Source organism: Nannospalax galili, unplaced genomic scaffold, assembly GCF_000622305.1.
Source record: "Nannospalax galili isolate Female #2095 unplaced genomic scaffold, S.galili_v1.0 scaffold571, whole genome shotgun sequence".
NCBI classification, from domain to species: Eukaryota; Metazoa; Chordata; class Mammalia; order Rodentia; family Spalacidae; genus Nannospalax; species Nannospalax galili.
Genome location: NW_008330297.1, coordinates 193670 through 214789, shown reverse-complemented (window position 1 = coordinate 214789; position 21120 = coordinate 193670). Strand labels below are relative to the sequence as shown.

The window sequence follows — 21120 nt, the reverse complement described above, 5'->3', positions numbered from 1 at the left end:
AGGAGGGGAGGGGGGTGACGCCCAAGAGTGTTTACCTGACCATAGGCGCTTCTACATTGATCTCAAACTTCTGAACCCAGAACTTGGCAAATAAGAAAGGAAACCACTGGAGAGCAAAGCCAGCCTCACAGCTGGAGCAACGGCCCTGGCAACTCTCCACACAGGACATAAAACATGATTTCGGGTCTCTTCATTTTATTAAAAATCTTTATGCTTTTATATTGATCTCAAAAGTCTGAACTCAGGGCTTGTCAAGTAAGAGGGAAATAACTGGAGGGTCAAGGAAAATAACTGTCAAGATGGCAGATCTGCGCTGGCCTGGCTGCCACATGAACCTGTAGACTGAGGCCAAGCCAGCCTGCCCACCCTCGTGCCCTCGTGGCACTCATGGTCAACAGATCATCATCATCACCCAGCGGCTGTCAAGACATGGCTGCAGCCCTCTACAATATTAGGAATCTGAGAAATCTACAGATTTCAGAAAATGAACTGGAGGACACTGCTGTAAAGCTGTCCTGTAAAGCTGTGAAACGTCCCAAATGCCACTCAGAGACTCTTAGATCAGAGCTAAATGCTGCCTGCTGGAAGCAGGGGCCGTTGTCAGTTCCAAGACACCCCCCTCCCCCCACCTCCTGAGCCACAGAGTTCAGATTCCTGCAGAGTTCCAGTTACTAGTCATCTCATCAGCTGGTTTTGCACAAGGTAAACCAGGACCGGGTGGTGTTCCCAGCATTCTGTTCTCCATTTCTAAGTAGTTAGCATGGGCGTGATCTCATATTCAAAGCAAGACAAACTGATAAGAAGTTCCAAAGACATAAACTTTCCCTAAGAGCTCCTTTTTTGTTAAGAACTAGAATTATAAAGAAAATGGCCGCGCAATGATAAAGTGCACTAGTTGTAATGGACAAGTTCGATCTCAGTGTCTTCCAAGTGTAGGACGGATTATTCATGCCTTTGCTCCTCTACACTGGCTGTGCTGGAGGCAGATTCTCCTCCTCGGATGGGTGATACAAATGAGTGCTCCAGGGAGCTGTTTGTAAGTGCCTGTCATCAGTTTCTACATGGGGACCAGAACAGACCTGTCAGGCAGTGTCCGGGCAGTTCAGGAGCCTTTTATCTTCACGTTTGGGAGACTTTTATCTTTATATCTATTCACGTCATTTCCCACAAAGACTTTAGCATGTCTTCCTCCCTCTTTATTTACAACTTCAAAGTACAAAAAAAAAGTCTCTTGGGGGAAAATTCTTAATGGAAAAATCTCAAGATCACTCAGAAAACTGTATATTAACTATACAGTTCTTTCTTTAGAGGGTGAAAATGAGACTTTGGTGTTTGTTAAGTGTCTGTTTGCTATAAGATCGTGAAAGAGTCTGGCAAGCTGGGATTTTTTTTTTTTTTTTTTTTTTTTTAAGTATGGTTTCAAAGAAAAGTTTCTCAAAATCACAATCCCGTGGCACTGCTTTTCTTCAGGCAGGGTAAGAAACAAGAAAACATGCTTAAGCACAGAGAGTGAACAACTTGCTCCTCTTCCTTTGAAAATTCTGAAAGGCATTCCCTTGGGAAGACGTGGCGCTGGGAGTGCGACCCTCGGATAGCAACGTGGCAGGCGCGCATGTGCCGCACAGCAGCAGCAGCAGCTCTCTGGCAAACCTCTGCCTGTGTTGGCCCTCTTGCCTACTGGTCAAGTCTGATCAATATTGGAGAGTAGAGTGACTAGCGGAGGTATATACTGCTGCTGCAACCCAAGGCAGTATTTAAGTTCAAAGCCAGCTTGCGCTGCATCAAAAAAGATTTGAGAACAGCAAATGTTCTTTATTTAGCTACCTTTATGAAGAAAGGTTTCTTACCACAAGAAAAGACAGTTTTTTCAAAAAGAGGGCTGGTGGCAGTTCAATAATGTGCTTGCCTTGTGAGCATGAGGGCCCCAGTTCCATCCCTGGGACACAGGCAAAAAAAAAAAAAAAAAAAAAAAAAAAATCTGGGAAGAGCAATGTAACAAAATGAAACGCGCCTTGTAATCTCAGAGTTGGGGAGGCAGAGGCAGAGACAGGCAGATCCCTGGGCCCGCTGACCAGGCAGCCTAGCCTACTTAGAGAGCTCTACGCTAAGGAGAGACCCTGTCTCAAAAAACAAGGTGGACAGGCGTGGGGAGTGATGCATGTTGACCTCTGCCTCCACAGGCCTCCACAAAACAAAAGAGAGAAATCTAGAGACCGGTAGAGAGAGAAATAGGGAGCATTTACTTAAGATACTTCCTTGATTATAAAGCATTTTAGAAGAATTTAAAGAATCCAAGAAGCTTGAAGTCACCAACAATAACTAAATAGTACTTATTGAACACCCTTGGGTCTCACAAGAGAACTTCCTTCTCTAGTAGACATAAAGTTGAGGCCTAACTTAAAATGCCTATTAGGAGGTGCTCCAGGTTATTAAGATAGAAAGTGTTTCAATTTGATCAAAATAATAACTTTCTTATTCTTTGCTGGAAATGGAACCCAGGGCCTTGAACATAGTAGGCCGCATTCTATTACTCCAGTCCTTGGCTTTTTAGGACAGAGGCTCACTATGTAGCCCAAGTTGGCCTGGAACTCAAGCTCAGTCTTTCTGTCTCTGCCTATTCAGTGCTGGGATAACCAACTCTAGTGCACCACCATGCCCAGATGAAGTAACAGATTCGTAAACCGAGTACTCACTACATTCAACTCACTGTTAAATTGTGCCAACCACTTGATGCATAGCATCTCATTTACACTTCAGAAAAACTCTATTACTAACTTTATTTTGTGCACGCACACACACACACACACACACACACACAAAAGCAAGAATGAAAAGGATGAAGACCTTTGTATAGAATCAGGCTTTTAAAAGACTGTGATCCAATTTTCACTTCAGCAGCGTGATGTCAGAGGTTAGGCTGTCAGCCCATATGCTGCAGTCTTACGTAGAACAGCAGACCACTTCTCAGTTGGTTTGGTTCATTGCTGTCCCAGCTCCCTTTGATACCTCATTGTAACTGCGGCCTTTAAAAATGTTTAAATGATTTGGGATGTATGTGTGTGTGTGTGTGTGATGTATGTTTGTGTGCCACAGTAAAAGTGTGGAGGTCAACAGACAGCTCTGTGGAGTCGGTTTTCTTCTTTCATCTTTACACGAGTTCCAGGGATTGAACTCAGGTTGTCGGGCTTACATAGAAAGCACCTTCACTCGCTAAACTATCTCACAAGCCCCTACTTTTTAAACTTTAAAATTGGAATCTACTTCTTCTCTAAGAAACTCTTTCTTCTAGCCATGTTTATAAGATTACTGGAGATTGGGGAGAAAAAAATATAGGAAGCCTAAAAAAGCCTTGGATGAAAAGGTTAAAGTCACTGGCTGTGGTGGTGCCTGTCTTTAATCCCAGCACTCAAGAAGCAGAGCCAGGAGGATTCTGTGAGATTGAGGGCAGCCTGGTCTACATAGTGAATTCCAGGCCAGCTGTGGCTACAGGGAGACCCTGTCTCAAAAAGATAGAAAAAGAAAGAGGAGGAAGAGGAGAAGTTGTTGAAGTCGTCCCTCAAAGCCCTCTTGAAACCATCCACTCCTTTTCCATCTGCAGTCTGCCCATGTATGCTAACAGCTAGAGTCCTTTACGAATGGCGGGATGCACTGTATAGTGCTTGGGGGAGGCTGGGCAGATGGTTCTATCTGCCTGCCAGGCTTGCCTGAGGACTGAATTTAGATGCCCAGCACCCATGTGAAAGGTAAGTACCCTGGGCCTCTGTGCCACCAGTGCTGAGGAGCTGAGGGCAGGAACCAGTAGATCTCTGGCCTCGAAGGCCGACCAGGCTAACCAAATCAATGAGTTCAAGTTTCAGAGAGAGATTCTGCCTCAAAAATAAGGTGGAGAGAATTCATTGATGCCTGGTTTCTACACATGCACACATACATGTGCACATATACTCCCGTACACACATACTCATACAGGAACAGGTCTAAACATCACAGACATACACATGCACACCACACAAATTTACTGGTATGCTGCACAGTTGTGTCTTCTCTCTAACCGACTTACTGTGTAGTTCTAGCTGTTTCAAAATCCAACATAGAAAAACTGTGGAGGGCAGAGATATACAAGCCTTACATTAATAATATGTGTTAGGAAATGTAAATAGGAAGCTGTACACAGAAAATAACTTTTGTGTGTAATACTATCTTCACTACTAGCTAAATACTCTGTTTATTTAAATATAAATGTCAATCAGGCTTGAGAAACTCAGTGGTTAAGAGCACTGGCTGCTCTTGCAGAGGACCCAGGTTCAGTTCCCAGAACCAACATGGTAGCTCACAGCCATCTGTAACTCCAGTTCCAGGGGATCCAGCACCCACTGTTGTCCCCAGCAGGCACCAAGCACACATGTCGTGCATTTACCTACATGCTGGCAAAACACTCATTGACATAATGTTCTTTTTAGATATATATGCCATTAATGTAGTAAGGGTAGATTATAGGCTCAACAGACTACAGGAATTTTATCAGACCCGACATTGTCTCTAAGATGTCCAAAATGCTTTCACACTTCAAATGATTTCACCTCTGTCTGCTTCTCTGAGATTGTGTCCTAACTTTCTCTGGAATATTTTGTGGTATAGCCGATTTGTCAGGCCCCAACGATATGCATTTATCCCATCTTCTTTCCCACCTGTCCAATCCTGTCAACAAAGTGTTGATCTCTGGGAAGCTATTTCTGGTGGCTTTGAATTCACCCTCAGTGTACTTTTTTACTTATCTTTAAAATGCCTACTGCAGCAGTTATCTCTTTGTATTTCATGTTAGTTTCCTATTCAAAATTCTGATGGATTATAACTGTCTTCTTCAACTATTCAGAGTCAACTATGAATCTGTGCTTCGAACTCACTAGACCCTAAATCTAGACAGCAAAAAGCCATATTTTATTATGGCTTTTCTCCCCTCGGGGCCAAGTGTCCTGCATGTTGATCTGAACCTATTGGCTTTGTTTTTCAAGCAGTGGGAAGCTGTTTTCCCAGGCAGGCTGCTTTTTGGGTAGTGTTAGTGGTCGCTGCTGAGCAAAGCTGGGAATTTACATCTAATTTCCTTGCTTCTTACTGGCCTAACACCAAGTATTATTTTCTTAATGTAACTGTTTGCTAAAGTCAGCCAAAGACCAAGCTGACAGGTATGACATGAGACTGCGGCTGACAGTGTCCCCTTTCCTCCCACTGACTGGATCCTTCTCCTCAGCCACCCAGACTTAAAAGGCAACAAATGAGCCAAGTAAGTAAGCATTTTCCGCAGTCTATTATTCTGCCATCTCAGCCTGAAATTGGAGAGATGTGATACTGTACAACAGTAACAAGAATACTATATTCTTTAAAAAAAAATTCCAGGGCTTTGTGGGATGCTCAGAGGGTAAAAGCTCTTGCTGCACCAGCCTGATGTCCTGAGTTCAATCCACAGAACCCATAGTAGAAGGAGGAAACCCACATTTCAGAGTTGTCCTCTGACCTGCACACTTGTGCTGTGGTATGTGCATGCTCATATTCACAGGTAAGCACATTACACACACACACACACACACACACACACACACACACACACACACACTTTTTAAAAAGTGCAAATTCAGGGGCTAGAGGGATGGCTCAGTGGTTAAAAGCACTGGTTGCTCTTGAAGAAGACCTGGCTGGGTTCGATTCCCAGCGCCCACATGGCGGTTAACAACCATCCGTAACTCCAGTTCCAGGGGATCTGACGCACTCTTTTGACCTCCGTGGGCACTGCACAACATGGGTGCACTTGCATAGAAGCAATACACTCATACACATAACATAAAAATAATAAAATAGTTTTTAAAAGAGTTCAGAAAGCAGATCACAGGATTCTAAGATAATTTGGACAGCTCATTTTGAAACTGGGCTCAAAGTACCAGACCTCTGAAAAGTGGCATATTGAGGGTTACAAGTGAAAAGGCCATTAGCCTCTTGTATGAAATATTCTGAAAGAAAATGAACAAATTTTACTTGAGATAGCTCTTTTCCTTCCTGACCTATTTATCTATTGTGGAAGGAAAAAAGGTTCTTTTTATACTCACTTAATTATTAAGTGGTGGTAGAGAAAGGAGTCAAATTTATCCATTTGGCTGATTCAAGTGCAAGTCAAAAGGCCCACTGCATGTCAATTATCGGCACTACTTGAAGTCATGAAATTGGAACTGTGCACTGTTCATCCTTTCCAGAACTAATCAGAAATGTTTATTATAGATTTGTTTCTGAGTTAGTGGGTACTAGCTGAGATCAAACTGGCCATGTACTCAATAAGAGGGGAACATTGTGTTAGAACTGTATTTCGGTTATAAAGTTATAAAGGTAGTTGTTCTGCCTTGGAGTGACAGGTGGAAAGGAGCCTCAGCACAAGGTTAAGGTCTGATACAACCAGGTGCTAAGTACTTCTTTGCTATCAGCAGTTAAGTTCAAAGGGCATCGTAGTAGAGGATCACAGGCACGGCACCATCAGCAGATGGCATGAACTAGCCACCGGCCATGAATCTGTCCTTAATTCCACATGCCTGCTGTGGGGTGAACAACTGACCTGAACATTTTGGATCTGAAGCACAACTTCAACTTTTTTTTTTGGGGGGGGGGCAAGGTCTTCCTGTAGCACCAGCTGGCCTGGTGCAGACCAGGCTGGCCTTGATATCTGCCTTCTGAGTGCTGGATTAAAGGTGTGCACCACCATGCTCAGCACAACTTCAACTCTTGACTGACAGTAATTCATGATCTCAGGTAATCAGCTTTTTTTTAATTTAGCTATTATAAAATAATGTATTTTTATATGTATGAGTGTATTGACTACATGTATATAAGTGTACCCGTGTCATGCAACGGCCACAGAGGTCAGAACAGGGCGTTAGAACCCCTAGACCTGGAGTTAGGGATGGTTGTTAGCTGCCATGTGGGTGCTTGGATCCAAACCCAGGTCCTCTGCAAGAGCAGCCAGTGCTCTTAATTGCTGAGTGATCACTCCAGTCACACAGGTAATCAGTTTTTAATATATGCCCTTTGCTCATGAAATCCCAAAGGTCTTTATATGAGGGAGGGAGAGAGGGGAGGAGAGAGAGAAAGAGAGAGAGAGAGAGAGAGAGAGAGAGAGAGAGAGAGAGAGAGAAAGGTAATATAGGACATAAGTCCAAAGGGGCTGAAATTATCAAAGGACTTTGAGCGGTTCCTCTCCCTTCAACAACATCCTCTTTCTGCTCCCTGGGACTGTTAAGGGCAGTGAACTGAACACTGGCTGCACCTAGCTTTTCAGCTCAGACAGCGTTCCACCCTCCCACCAGTCATGGGGCAGTGATCTGGGCACATGGCATATAAAAGGGAAATGTCAAGAATGGCCTTTTGGGCTGGCAACACTGGTAAAGGACCTTGCTCCCAAGCCTAATGTCCTGATCTCAATCCTGGGGACCCACATCATGGAAGGAAAGAAATGAGCTGCTCTCTGACTTTCACGTGTATACACACAAACATACATATGCACACACTAAATAAAGAAATGTTTATAAATGTTTTTAAAAAGAATGACCTGTGGTTGGCAAGAAGTTAATCTCCACATTTCCTTTTTCTATTTATAGTTCTGGGGATGGAACCCAGAGTCTGACACAGGCTGGGCAACTGCTCTGCCACCAACCTGCAACTGCAACCCCGTGTGTGTGCAATGAAGACCTCCCTTATTGTAAACTCTTTGGCTAGAATCTGTCCCGAGGTATATCCACCTATAAAATTCCTGATATTTGGCATGGGGAAGATTATGCAAAGACTTTGTTCCCTGACTGTTTTGGGGCTTTATGGTCAAGAATTTTTGTCTATAACTGTGTATGATAATAAAACAAATGAAAAGATTTTACCTAAAAGACACCAACAACTTGATTCTTCACCTATGTTAATTCATTCTTTATATGTAATTTCATACATACAATGTACTTAAATCATATCTGCTCCCAGCTTTTGTCAACCATGCCATTCTACCATGATGTTCGGCCTCACCATTGGCCCAAAAAGGATGGAGCCAAGTGACCATGGCCTGAAACCCAAAGTGAAATTTTCTCCTTTAAATTATCTTACATTTTTTTTTCGCAGCAATGGGAAGATTAACTCACAGATACGTCATCTGAGCCAGTATCTATAAATTTGTTTGGGGGCATTAATTGTTTCTTCTAGCCACATAGTTGTGAATATAATTCTTGAGGCTGAGACAGGAGAATTGTCATTTGAATCCCCATGGGCTGAACAGCAAGTTCTGGCCAGCCTGGAGTATATAATGAGGCCCTGACTTAAACAAACAAACAAACAAACAAATACGTAAATACATGAGGTACCATCTTGAATCAAAACAGATTTAAAATAGGCTAGCACTGAAGATAAATATATTTAATCTTTCTTAGCAAAGAATGTGTCTAGTGTTCTTTTATTCAGGTTTCTCTTGCAAACCCAAACTTGAACACATAAAGTCAAGGTCAGGGCTAGGGAGATGGCTCAGTAGATAAAGTGCTTGCCTTGAAAGCATGAGGACCAGAGCTCAGATATCTAACACTCGCATAAAAAGTCAGGTGGGTGTGGCAGGCCTGCCTGTAAGCTCGGGGCTCAGAAGATGGAGACCAAACCCTAAGGCCCAGCTGGCCATCTTGGCAAGCCAGACTAGCTGAGCTTCTGGTTCAGCAAGAGATGCTGCCTCAGTAAATAGTGAATGACTGAGGAAAACACCAAACACCAACCTCTGGCCTGCCCACACCCAGACATGTACACCTATGCCACCCCCAGAACACACACACACACACACACACACACACGCACGCACGCACGCACGCACGCACGCACACACATTGCACACAAGCAAAGTCTGGCTCTTCAATAGAATTGTCAAGATTATTTCTCAATTAGACTGGAGCTCGACTGTCTACAAGCACATTGATTCTGTCTCACTGGCTATTTTCCAGTCCAAGTTTCAAGAGAATGATTCCTAACAAGGACAAGGACACAGGATTTCAATTTTCTTCATGAGTCAGCAGGGAGTGGAGAACCAGGTGACTTTATTAAGTCTGCTGCTCCTGGTACGTGTTCAGACGCAAGGTCTCATGATGCTGCAGAAATGAAAATGAGAACTTTTTTTTAGAAAAAGCCAAGTGAGAATGAACAAAGCATGACTTTTGTCTAAAAAAAAAAAAAAAAAGTGAAATGGTTTTTTTGGAAAAAAAAAAAAAAAAGATGTATATCTTTGTTTCTTCCCCAGAAACTACTTACTTCCATTAAAAAAACTAGGCTGATTCCTCTAGGGCTTAAGGGAGATGAGGTCAAGCTTTTAACTTTCAGCTGAGAAATAACACTACATGTATTATAATCTGACTCCAATTTTAGGAAACCATTGAGGAGACAGAACATTTCAAAGATAAGATGTGGCTGTTTCCTTAAAAATTCAAAGACTTTTAAAACAGCAAAGTCTTTCCATATGCTCCTACATGCTATAAAAGTATTTTCAGGTCCTTCCAGAACTTCAGGAGCCAAAGTATACAGAAATGAGTATTAGTTTTCTTTATTCATTGTGTTAAGAAATACAGGGGTGGTTTATTTATGGGTGATTTTTATTTTCTACTAGTAAGCGATAAACTAAAAGGAAAAATCTATCATTTTTACAGTAAAAAAGGAGCAAAGTTTCGTACGTGCAACAGCAAAAAGACACAAAAGAATCAGAGCCTACTGAGACAAATTAATTTGGCCCCAGAGATGATCTTGAAAAATGTCAGGTCCTGGAGAGGGGCAGAGTGATAAAAAAGACAGCAAAGTTTGGAATTCCCACTACAGTAAGTAACTGCCCCATTATCCATGGGCTATCTATTCCAAGACCCCCAATGACACCTAAAACAACGGGTACAGAACTTTATATGGTGTTTAGCTATACATGCATACATATCTGTAACATTCAATTTATAAATTAGGCACAGTGAGGGATGAATTGTAACAATAACAGAACCATGGCAGTAACTTACTGTGACATGAATGCCAGCTCTCCCATACTCCTTTGCCACTCTTAAGAGAAACAAGCAGAGGTGTTGTGCTGTCATGATGGGGAAAGCAGCTGGGGAAGCCTGGAGTGTGGGAGGCTCATCACGTGATTCCAAAGGGCACACAATTTAATTATTTCTAGAACTTCTTATTTATATTTTGGACTGTGGCTGACAGTGGGTAACTGAAACCATGGGGAATTCAAACTGCGGAAAGTGAAATCATGAACAATGGGAGGACAACTGCACTGGTAATCTAGCTCAGGTTTGCCCCTCCCTACACACACCAGAGTGATGATCAGAAGGCCTCCTGAGGGGTATATATGTGGAGGTGGTTATGGGAAACTGGGTGATGATTTCCTTTTGGCTTCTAACCTGTCTTGCAGGGCTATTGAAAGAGTTAAAGAGGATCTGGCGGTATCAGTCTTCTAACATGTTTTTTTAAACAATATTATTATTATTATTATTATTGTCAGTTCCTATCTTTTTATGAACTCATACACAATTATTTGTCTCTGGTTTGTTGAAGCAGTAAGTCAGACAACACTTGCCACAGTAATGTCTGTCAAGGTGGCTGGCCACAAAAACTCCAGCCCCACACTCACCAGAGGGCACTCGCAACTAAGGCGACTGATTTTGCCATTTTCATCCACCATATAGTATTTCAGGACGGCCAACTTCCCCTTCTTTCTCTTATGCTTATTCTTCTTGGGAGTGGTGTAAGACTTCTTTCTTTTCTTAGCACCATCACGAAGTCTCAACACAAGATGAAGGGTGGACTCCTTTTGATGTTGCAGTCAGACAAAGTTCACCCATCCTCCAACTGCTTACCAGCAAAGAGCAGCCTTTGCTGATCAGGCAGAATTCCTTCCTTACCATGGATCTTGGCTTTTACATTTTCTATAGTGTACGAGGGTTCAATCTGGAGCATGATGGTCTTCCCCGTAAGGGTCTTTATGAAAATCTGCATCCTGGCTGTGGTTCCACCGCAGATGGCGGATCAGAAAGGAAGCTTATTTATTTTTATTTTATGTGTATGAATGTAATGCCTGCATGCAGGTAGGTGCACCCACGTCGTGCAATGCCCATGGAGGTCAGAAGAGAGTGTCGGATCCCCTGGAACTAGAATTATGGATGATTGTCAACTGCCATGTGGGTGCTGGAAATCGAACCCGAGTCTCTGCAAGAGCAGTCAATGCTCTTAACCGCTGAGCCATCTCTCCAGTCCCCAGTCTTCTAATATGTTACATGTATGTTCATGGTTATGGTAGGGAGCCTCTGGCGGGACAGCTGTGTGTGCATGTGTATCTGCCTGTCCCTACCTCCCAGTGCTGGGATTACAAGCACACACTACCATGCCTGCTTTTACATGGGTGCTAGGGATCTACCGCAAACATGTTTGCTTGGCAAGTTCTCAGAAAATGAGTTATCTCTCCAGCCCATGTTCATGCTATGTTTTCTAAGCATCTTCAGTATTTCTAAAAATGGCCCACTGCCCACTTGCACAAGAATCTCCCTGGATACCTGTGAAGAACAGAGGTCCTTCCTTCCAGACCTTCTAATCTAGAATGCCATAAAAATCCACACTGATATGTGAGTCTTAGGAGACTCTTAGGTTTAAGCTCAAACCACCATTTCATGGCCATCAAGAATAGCTAGCTTCGTATCTTTAGTTATCCCAACCCAATCTAGACTCTGATTTCAATCAAAATTGCTTATATCCTAGAATAAAACTGAACATTTCTAGCAAATACCATCTGTACTAAAACAAAAACTAATGCATTAAAATGAACAGTCTTTTAAAGAAGAGACAAACAGAAAGCAAGACAGAGTAGATGCCCATTTCCTACATTGGAGGACACAGGCTCCATCACTGCCATGCTCACATGCCAGAAAAGGTGAGCAGCCTCTCATCCAGCCCCTACATCGCCTCATATGTGAGAGTCTCACAAAACATTAATCTGAGAGTCCTTACTGTTTTCAAACAGAAAACCCAAACCTAGGAAGAACATTTCTCTTCGTAAATAATGAGCTACATGAGAGGAATTATACAGTCTTCCAGGAATCACTTTAAGGTGACAATTTAGTCTGATGACAGAGCTCAAAGGGATTTTTTTGCTCCTAACTAAAAATTTTACAAAGCCTTTTGGTTTATGGTGCACAATTTTCGTAACTATTACCTCTTATAGCAGGTAGAGTTATGATTCATTTATTCTTTCATAGAGAATTCAACAAATACTTCTTAAGGGCTAACTAAATACTGGGCACTGAGAACACTTAGAAGCAGACACATTCCCTGCCCCTGCCCAGAGAGGCTTTCAAGTCTCTGGGAGGAAAATAGAAAAAGCAAATGGAAAAGTGAGCAAACGGATCATTAGGAGACATACGAAGTGCCACAAACAGGTCTTGTCAGGTCTTAGAAGGCTTTCCGCAGAAATGTTCTGTGGATGAATATCTGGCAAAGGAAGACAGCTGTCAAAGCCCAGGGGAGTGTGGTCCAACATGCTGAGGAATGTCAGCGCTTAACTCTCAGCTCCAAAGAGTGAGAGAGTGCTGTCTAGGACCTATTTGAAGCAGGATGAGAACTCCTACAACCGAGCTGTTTGTTCTTCATCTAAGCCAGGGGAAGCCACAGGCGGTTCTGAATGAAACAAAAGCCAGAGCTTGGGGAAGGCTTACAGGTGTGACTGAGGAGTCAGAAAACAGCCCGGCCTGGAGCTGAGGCTAAGGCAGACATCATGTGCAGTGTGGCTACTAGAAATTCCCGGGTCAGCACACCAGCAGGGAGTCATGGCAGAGGATTGGGGTGAATGTCTCACAGGTGTGGATGGGTGTATGAAGCTCAGCAGGTGCTTTCAGTGTCACTGGACACTCGTCAGTCAGTGAGCACTGGGCGCATGGTCAAGTCTGATATTTCCTCGTTTAGTTTTAGTGCTTATTCTGTTTCGAATATGAAATTATGGTCCTCCCATCATGGGCTAATGGTGTCAATTTCAGGATTAAGAAAACTGTTTCCAACCAACAAGACAGAAATCCCTCAGCAACCTGGAAATAAGTTTTGGATAACAAAAGGTAAATATGAGACTAGAGAGCAAAATACCCCACTCAGGACCTCAAATACAGCACAAGCTTTCCACACGTTGTCAGCACCTTCCTTTATGGAACAGGAAAAGTATTGTAAATGTTTCTTTAGACACTGTATAAAATAATTTGAAAACATTGGGGGAGGTTTCCTCTTTAAGGGAAAGTTAATGACTGACTCCTTGTGAAGATCAAATATTACTGTGCTCTGTATTTACTCAGGGAGGCACAACTATGCTGGCTCGCTCTCTCTCTCTCTCTCTCTCTCTCTCTCTCTCTCTCCTTGCCAGATTAACAATGTTGTTCCCTAGTGTCATCTCCTAGAGACCTCTTGAATCTTTCCAGAGCTGCCACACAGGATAGATGACATATTCTGTGGTGTTTCCCACAAGATACCCTGTGAGAGGAACCCTAGTGCCACTGAGCTGGCTCTCCACAAGCTCTCCATCTTGGCTGTTCGACTTGTATCCACAATCCTGTTTCTCCCTGCTTCTCTTTCTAGTGACAATCTAGGAATGGCCAAATGATGGAGTTGTGATGATGTCTACTTAGGTAAGGGGCTCACTTCTGAGAAAGTATTTGGATAGGACCTGGCTGGCATGTCCTTTGTGAAGTCTGATTCCTTTGCTCTTCTCTTTTCTCCCTCATCACAGACCTGTGTTGGCAATAGTCACCTTATACCCACAAGCCAACACATGTGAGACAGAGGGCGTGAGAGGCAAAGGAACTTAATCTGCTTCTACCAATGAACTGCTTTTCCAGCTCTGGACTGCATTCTCTAGACGTCTACTGAGTGAAACAAGGAACTCCTCACATGTAATCAAGGTCTGGCTTGTTGGTTTTTACATTCCTTCGTCCTAACACATCTTAATATGCTACTCAAACTTCTTTAACTGTAAAATACTAAGTTCTGTTGCTATTGACAGTATACAGAATTCTGTAGCAGTTTAATAACACAAATAAGAAACAGCAAGTTATTTTTTTGCTACACACACACACACACACACACACACACACACACACACACACACACACACACACACACACACACACACACACACACACACACAGCGGGACATCTATACAGCCTCCTTCTATAAGGACATTGATCTGATCTGACCTAGAGAAAAGAGCAAGAAAACATAACCAAAAACTCTCCACACATTTCCTGGGCATTTTGAGTTTAATTATTCTTACTTGACAACTGAGCTCAGGATTCTAAGGTGTAAAGAAAAGTAACTTCCCAGTAAAAAATAAAAGGTTCTATGAAAACCTTTAGGAAAATTAAAGTAACACAGCACTAAGTAATACTCAAATCAAGCAACAATTCAGCCATCACCAACCCCACCCCGCCAGCCACTTTTAAGTAAAATGTTCACTTTAAGTAAAGTGTCATGTGGGCTGAATGAAAGTTGCGAACACCACAGGTATTTCGTCAAGCACAACCTGTCTGGTAAGCTCTGGAATTCTCAGATTGGTTTATAATGCACGTGACCTGAAATCATTTCAAGGTACCAAAGGCAGCAAAATACGCCCATGCATGAGTGTGTGAACATAAATAAGGGCAAGTATACATTTCCATTCAGAGATGGCATGCTAGTTTCAAAAAATACCACGATCTTTAGCAACTTAACTCCTACTCCTGAACAGAAGCCGTCTGAACAGTTTTGCCTTTGTTACTGTTCAATATAATAGAATCTTTTACACTTATGGAAGCTTCCGAACTCATTGACACTTACGTCTGGACACCGAAGGAAAAACAATGAGATCTGCCACAGCAACATTCCTGCTCCTGTGAGCTGCTTGGCGCTCTGCACGGTGATTCTAACGTGTGGCGCTCTGCACGGTGATTCTAACTTGTGTGGAGAGGAACTGAGTTCCAACAACATGACACAGCAGGTGCAGTGGTAGAGGAGTTTTTGTGTGGATTCATTTTAACTTGAACTATTCAAATTGTTCACGTTGATCAAAATGGACCCTGGGATTTCCAAATCCCCACCTCATTTCAGAACAGATAAGTGATCTTTTCTCTGAGAACTGCTTGTTTTAGAAACATGATTAAGCATTTTTAGAATTATCACTAGCAAATCTAAATTAATGTGTGTGTGAACATAACGATATGACGAATGCATCCGGCTGATTTACTTATTTATTCTAAAATGTTTATCAAATACCCTTTTAGTAAGTTACCTGGGAAGCCAGGTATGGTAGTACATGCCTGTCATCCTGGCATTGAGGAGGCAGAGGGAGGAGAATCAGGAGTTCAAGGTCAGCCTCTGTTTCACAAAACCTGGTCTCAAAAATATATACACAAATATTAAACAAACAAATAAATAAATGAAAAAAAATTATATGGTGAGTCTATTAAAAACAAGCAGAGAAATCCCAATTTTCTAGGTGCTGTGGGGGTCGGGGGAGGGTCTGAAAGTAATGACTGTTATCGAGAGCCAGAAGATTCTGGTATCTCCAGGAAGTCCTAGAGACCCTCTGTGAGGAACACTGGTTTATACTATTTCAGTTGCTGGAGATACAGATCAGACCACAAGTTACTTAGGGTATAGTGAGAAAGACAAAAAATTATCAGGTAATATTTGTATGTTTATATTCATAGGGCAGAGTGGTCACAGAATGCCCCTCATATGTTCAGTAGAATTATCTGAAACATCGGTATTTGAAACAGTAAATATTAATGTATGACTTCATAATTGATATCTGGTTCTGACCCTCAAGACAGAGTTCAAGGCTCCATCACTAAGACGCACCAGCTGCCAAGTACCATTCTATTTTATTTGTGTGTGTACGTGTATTGCCTGCATGTGTTGTAAATGCACCCAGTGTCGTGCAGTGTCCGTAGACGTCAGAAGAAGGTGTCAGATTCCCTGGAACTGGAGTTACTGGTGGTTGTTATCTGCCATGTGGGTGCTGGAAATCGAACCTGGGGCCTCTGCAAGAGCAGTCGGTGCTCTTAAACACTGAGCCATCTCTCCAGCCCTGCCAAGTACCATTTTAAATTTAGTAGGAAGAGAGAATCATCAAGCCCTTTCCAACTCTCGGGAGTAACTGTGACATAGGGAGACATAGGAGAACATGGTCTGGCAGAAGAAAAAAGTGTTCTCAGCAATGGTGGGATTCTCTCAAACTGTAAGAAATCAAGACTTTGCTAGGACAAGTACCCTGGTGAAGAAATAGAATATTCTAGAATGAAGAGGTATATGAAACAAGGGCTAAAGAATGTCTGTTCAGGGATGTATTTGATACCTGAAACTGATCCGGGAAAAGACAGAAAGGGGAACTTGAACAGAATAGGAAAGGACCTTGAATTCCAGGCTTTTTCTTTTATTTATATCAATAATAGACATGGAACACAGAACACAGACTATTCCTTTATAAAGTATGACTGGTTGGAGATGAGAGAATCAGCTGAGAGTTAAGAGAGAAGTCATGAAGCTGGGCAAGGTGGTGAACTTAGTTGATCCCAGTACTCAACAGGCCAGGGGATCTCTGTGAGTTCGAGGCTAGTCTGGTCTACACAGTGAGTTCCAGGCCACCAGCTCCTTTAGTCATGTATTCCATTCATCCAGAGGATGAAACAGTGAGTTGCACTACACAGTGAGTTGCCCGAGTTTGCACAACAGTAAGTGGTTGAGTTCTGGGGTCACACTGGTTTGTGTCTGGTTTGAAAGCCTAGGTCAGCAACTTGGAGGACAGAAATTATAAGTGAATCAGCAAATCTGACAAAGATCAGAGCTGTTATATGAAGCTTTACTGGTATTGCTGTTACTGAAACACTGAGCAGCCCAGCAAAGTAAGGCAGACACCAAAAATCCAACCTGGGCAAGAACAGCACCGGGTGGAGGACTCTGAGGAAGGAAAAGCACAAGGCCATGCTACCCAGCTGGCTCCCCCTCCCCATCTGTTTTTCCTGCTCCTCTTTACTTCTCTTCTCCTTCAACCTTGACCAAGGTTGTCCAGAGGAACATTATGTAATCCTCATCTCAGTACTGGTCTGATCCAGTGCTAGGCACCACTGACAATTCAGTGTTCAAAGCACATAGCACAGATGAACAACAGATCCAACCAGGATATATGGCTGGGCCTTTAATAATTAGGTCCGGGTTACTATAAAAGATCTCCATAGTGGCCCCGCGCCCCCGACAGAACACTCATCATGGAGACTGTACACTCACAAACTGTGATGTGCCTGCTGAGAAAGTTTGGTTCAATGCAGTCTTCTATTACAGTTTTTCTAGATACTTGAAATTATAGGTATTTGTTATTTTAGTCTCAGTTTTCTGGATAAGTTTCTCAAATTTCCATTTTACTGTCTTTATTAAATAAAAAAAAATTTATTATATTTATTTTATGTGTATGCGTGTATTGCCTGCATGTAGGTAAGTGCACCTGTGTTGTGCAATGCCCACGGAGGTCAGAAGAGGCTGTCGGATCCCCTGGGACTGGAGTTACAGACAGTTGTTAGCTGCCATGTGGGTGCTGGGATTCGAACCCGGGTCTTCTGCAAGAACAACTAGTGTTCTTAACTGTTGAGCCATCTCTCCAGCCCCTCTTTTTTAAATTTTTATTTATCATTTTTATTTTATGTGTATGAGTGTATTGCCTGCATGTATGTAAGTGCACCCATGTCATGTCCTAGAATGTCTGGAGAGGTCAGATGAGGGTGTCGAATTCTGCTGGAACTGGAGTTATGGACGGTTGTTAGCTGCCTTGTGGGTGCTGGGACTCGAACCCAGGTCCTGTGTAAGAGCAGCCTGTGCTCTTACCACTGTGCCATCTCTATAGCCCCCCCCCCATTGTTCTTTCTGACAAACATCTCTGATGTTTTCTTTGGGGCTAGCACTCACTCTACATATGGAATAGGGATATAAGTTAAATGCTTTGAGCTTCACAGTTAAGCTCAATCAATCATAAAGTTCGTACAGCTATGCTGACACCTCTTCTGAGTAGAATTCATATAACTCTAGGATTGTATTCAATAAAAAATCCATTCCTTATTGAATATTTTATTTAACACTTTGGAAACACGTAATGCTAATAAGAAAATTGTTCTCTTCTAACCAAGGCAGGACTAATCAAGATCAAGACAAAATTACCTGAACTAGCTGGGCATGGTGGGGCCTGCCTTTAATCCCAGCACTGGGGTGTGGCGGGGCAGAGGCAGGCGTATCTTTGTGAGTTCGAGGCCAGCTTGGTTTCCTAGCGAATCCAGGCCAGCTGCGGCTACAGGGAGACCTCGTCTCAAAAAGACCAAAAAAAAAAAAAAAAAAAAAAATTACCTGAACTATGAAAAGAATCAGCACTTCATGAAGAGCTGAAGATTGGACAGGCAGAGGCCTACAGTCTATAAATAGCGTTTACCTGGAGCAGATCTTTCTATAGGACCTGCCACTTCCCCTAATTACACTGGCTGCACCCAACGGCCATAAGAAACGTTACTCTCTGGATAGCTGGCTCAAGATCAGCCATGCTTTTCTGAGCTTTCTATTACCTTTGTGTTTCAAGTCCTCAAATGTTTACTTCTTTGTAAAATTATGTTTGAGGTCAAATCAACAAAATTAGCAGTAATTATTGGCCATATCATGTCCAACTGTAACAGTACAGAGCCCACAGGATGGTGGGAAAGCGAGAAGGTGGTAACCAGAGAAATAAATGCAGGCCTGGAAAGAAAACTGATCACAGAGGATCCCAGCGTTTTCTGGGACAGTCAGCTGAAGAGCGGTAGCATCATAACTGCAGAATGACTCCCTTTCCCTGTCTCCTTTGGAAGGCCAAGGGCACCATGACATTAATTACCACACAGCAAAGCTGGCAGGGAAATTAGCAGCTCTATAATTTCTTTTTTGTCTTTTTGAAGCAGTGTCTCCCTGTAGCCCCAGCTGTCCTGGAACTCACTATGTAGACCAGGCTGGCCTTGAACTCACAGAGATCCGCCTGCCTCTGCCTCCCAAGTGCTGGGACCACAGGTGTGCGCCACCACGCCCGGCAGCTCTGTAAATTTGGCTGCCGGCCTCTGCTAATCTTCCTTTGTGACTGTTTCACCATTATGGCTAACTGTCTCTGGGGCATACCTGGAAAAGTGAGGTCAAAGTCAATCAGAAATAGAGCAAATTCACCTTGTACCTAGTGAGGAGAAGCAGCTACTCAGATCAGAACATTAGCAACAGCCCAGGCTTTATGAGTGCTTCACTTCACTACTGCTCTTACGTACAGGTCAGTTAGGTTTGTTCTCCTAAATTAAAAGGGTAAATTTTTTTAAGAGCCAAGGATATTAACAGATATCTTATTGACAGAATCTATGTGACTTTAACTCATATAACAATGATAATAAAACATAAATCTGTATAGACTTTTAAGAAAGATTTTTTAAAATTTTATTATTATGAGTGTATGGCCTGCATGTGTGTAAGTGCACCCGTGTCATTACAGATGGTTGTTAGCTGCCTGTGGGTGCTGGAAATCGAGCGCAGGTCCTCTGTAAAAGCAGCTACTGCTCTTAACTGCTGAGCTCTCTCTCCAGTCCCAAGTATGGACTTCCATAATTCACAAAATACTTCCACTAACATTACACAAATTTCCCTGACAACACATTTCAAGGAAATAGCAATTCAAAAAAATAACAATAATATGACTGACCACAGGCTCACAGCTACCCAGAGCTCCCAGCCAGTTTTCTTCATGAGTTTACCTTCTCATGAATTTCAAAATGATCAAGAGTGAGTGAGCATAGTCACTCCAATGATGACAAAATTTAACTGCATCTCACGCATCACCTATATCATTTTTATCAGACGAACTTAATTCCTTCTGCAGCAAGAAAATGAAGGTTCACATAAAGACTTACTAATGAATGGCTAATGCATTACAGATCCAGGTTCAAAATGAGTTCAGTTCTTTCTTCTTTTTTACAGCTTCCGCATAAATCTCTACAGAAATGCATAGTGTTCCTCCCTCTTATGGCTTAGTTTTCTAAAGAGTAGTGATACATTTCTGCAACGTGACTTGTGGAACTCTGTCGTCCAGGCATGGCAGGGGCCACCTTAAAATCAGAGTAGCTCTGAGACCTCACAAGGTCCAGGCCACTGACATTTCCTTACCGAGAGGACAGAGGGCTCAAGGGATGAATGAGGCAGTATGCAAGTGCATGTGGCTTATGAGGGTTATGTACTGCACTAGCACATGACTTCCAGGGCTAATGGCTGCTGGGGCAGTAGAGAGGTATTTTTCTTCTGTGGTGTTGCAACCTGTAAGTTGGCCACACTCCTGTAAGTAAACCCCAATTAAGCTCATTGGTTCATTAAACTGAACCAATTCCACCACTGGGTGGAATTGCTTTTCAGTCTGTCACTGGTGCCTTGTCTGGGGTTTATTCACACCACTGCAAGAAAAGTTACTGCAACAGTAACACGTCTATCCTTTACCTCTGATCTCACTTCATTAAGGATTCATTTCTAACTTTAGTTAAGAAACTATCAAATAACCCCTTTCAAAAGAATTTAAGAGCCAGAAAGCGACAAGACACTTGCTACTAGTTAATAGATTCTAGAAACATGAAATCTTCAGAGATTGGTAGTTTAACAAGATCTGCATAATAACAAAAGCAGTTGACATACCAAGGTGGATTGATAAAGAGCTACAGGCAGTCAGTGGATACTGAAGAGGGGAGAATCAGTTTTCTCCAGGGACAAACTGCCTTAGAAGTTATCTAATCCCAAGTGGGCAGCTGTAACACAGGGACACAGAAGCTTCACTGAACGGGCTCAGTGCATCATATACACATATGTGTGTGCATGTGTGGGTGCACACGCATTTATAAATGTCTACATGTGTATGTAACAATAATAAAGAAGACAAGAAATTGAAAGAGAGTCAGGGATATGAGGAGTTGGTGGGGGTCCAGGACGGATGAAATTAATAGATATACAATACTTATGTATAAAATTCTCAAAATAAAATGCTTTTCTTCATGGCC

The 21120-nt window shown here is 42.6% G+C and overlaps 1 protein-coding gene and 1 pseudogene across 3 annotated transcripts in view; both read right to left on the bottom strand.

Annotated features, from left to right (window-relative positions):
- Elovl6 (ELOVL fatty acid elongase 6) overlaps positions 1-21120 on the bottom strand; it is a 143139-nt gene that overhangs the window by 65898 nt on the left and 56121 nt on the right. The window lies entirely within an intron of this gene.
- On the bottom strand, positions 10551-11025 carry LOC103742571 (annotated as a pseudogene).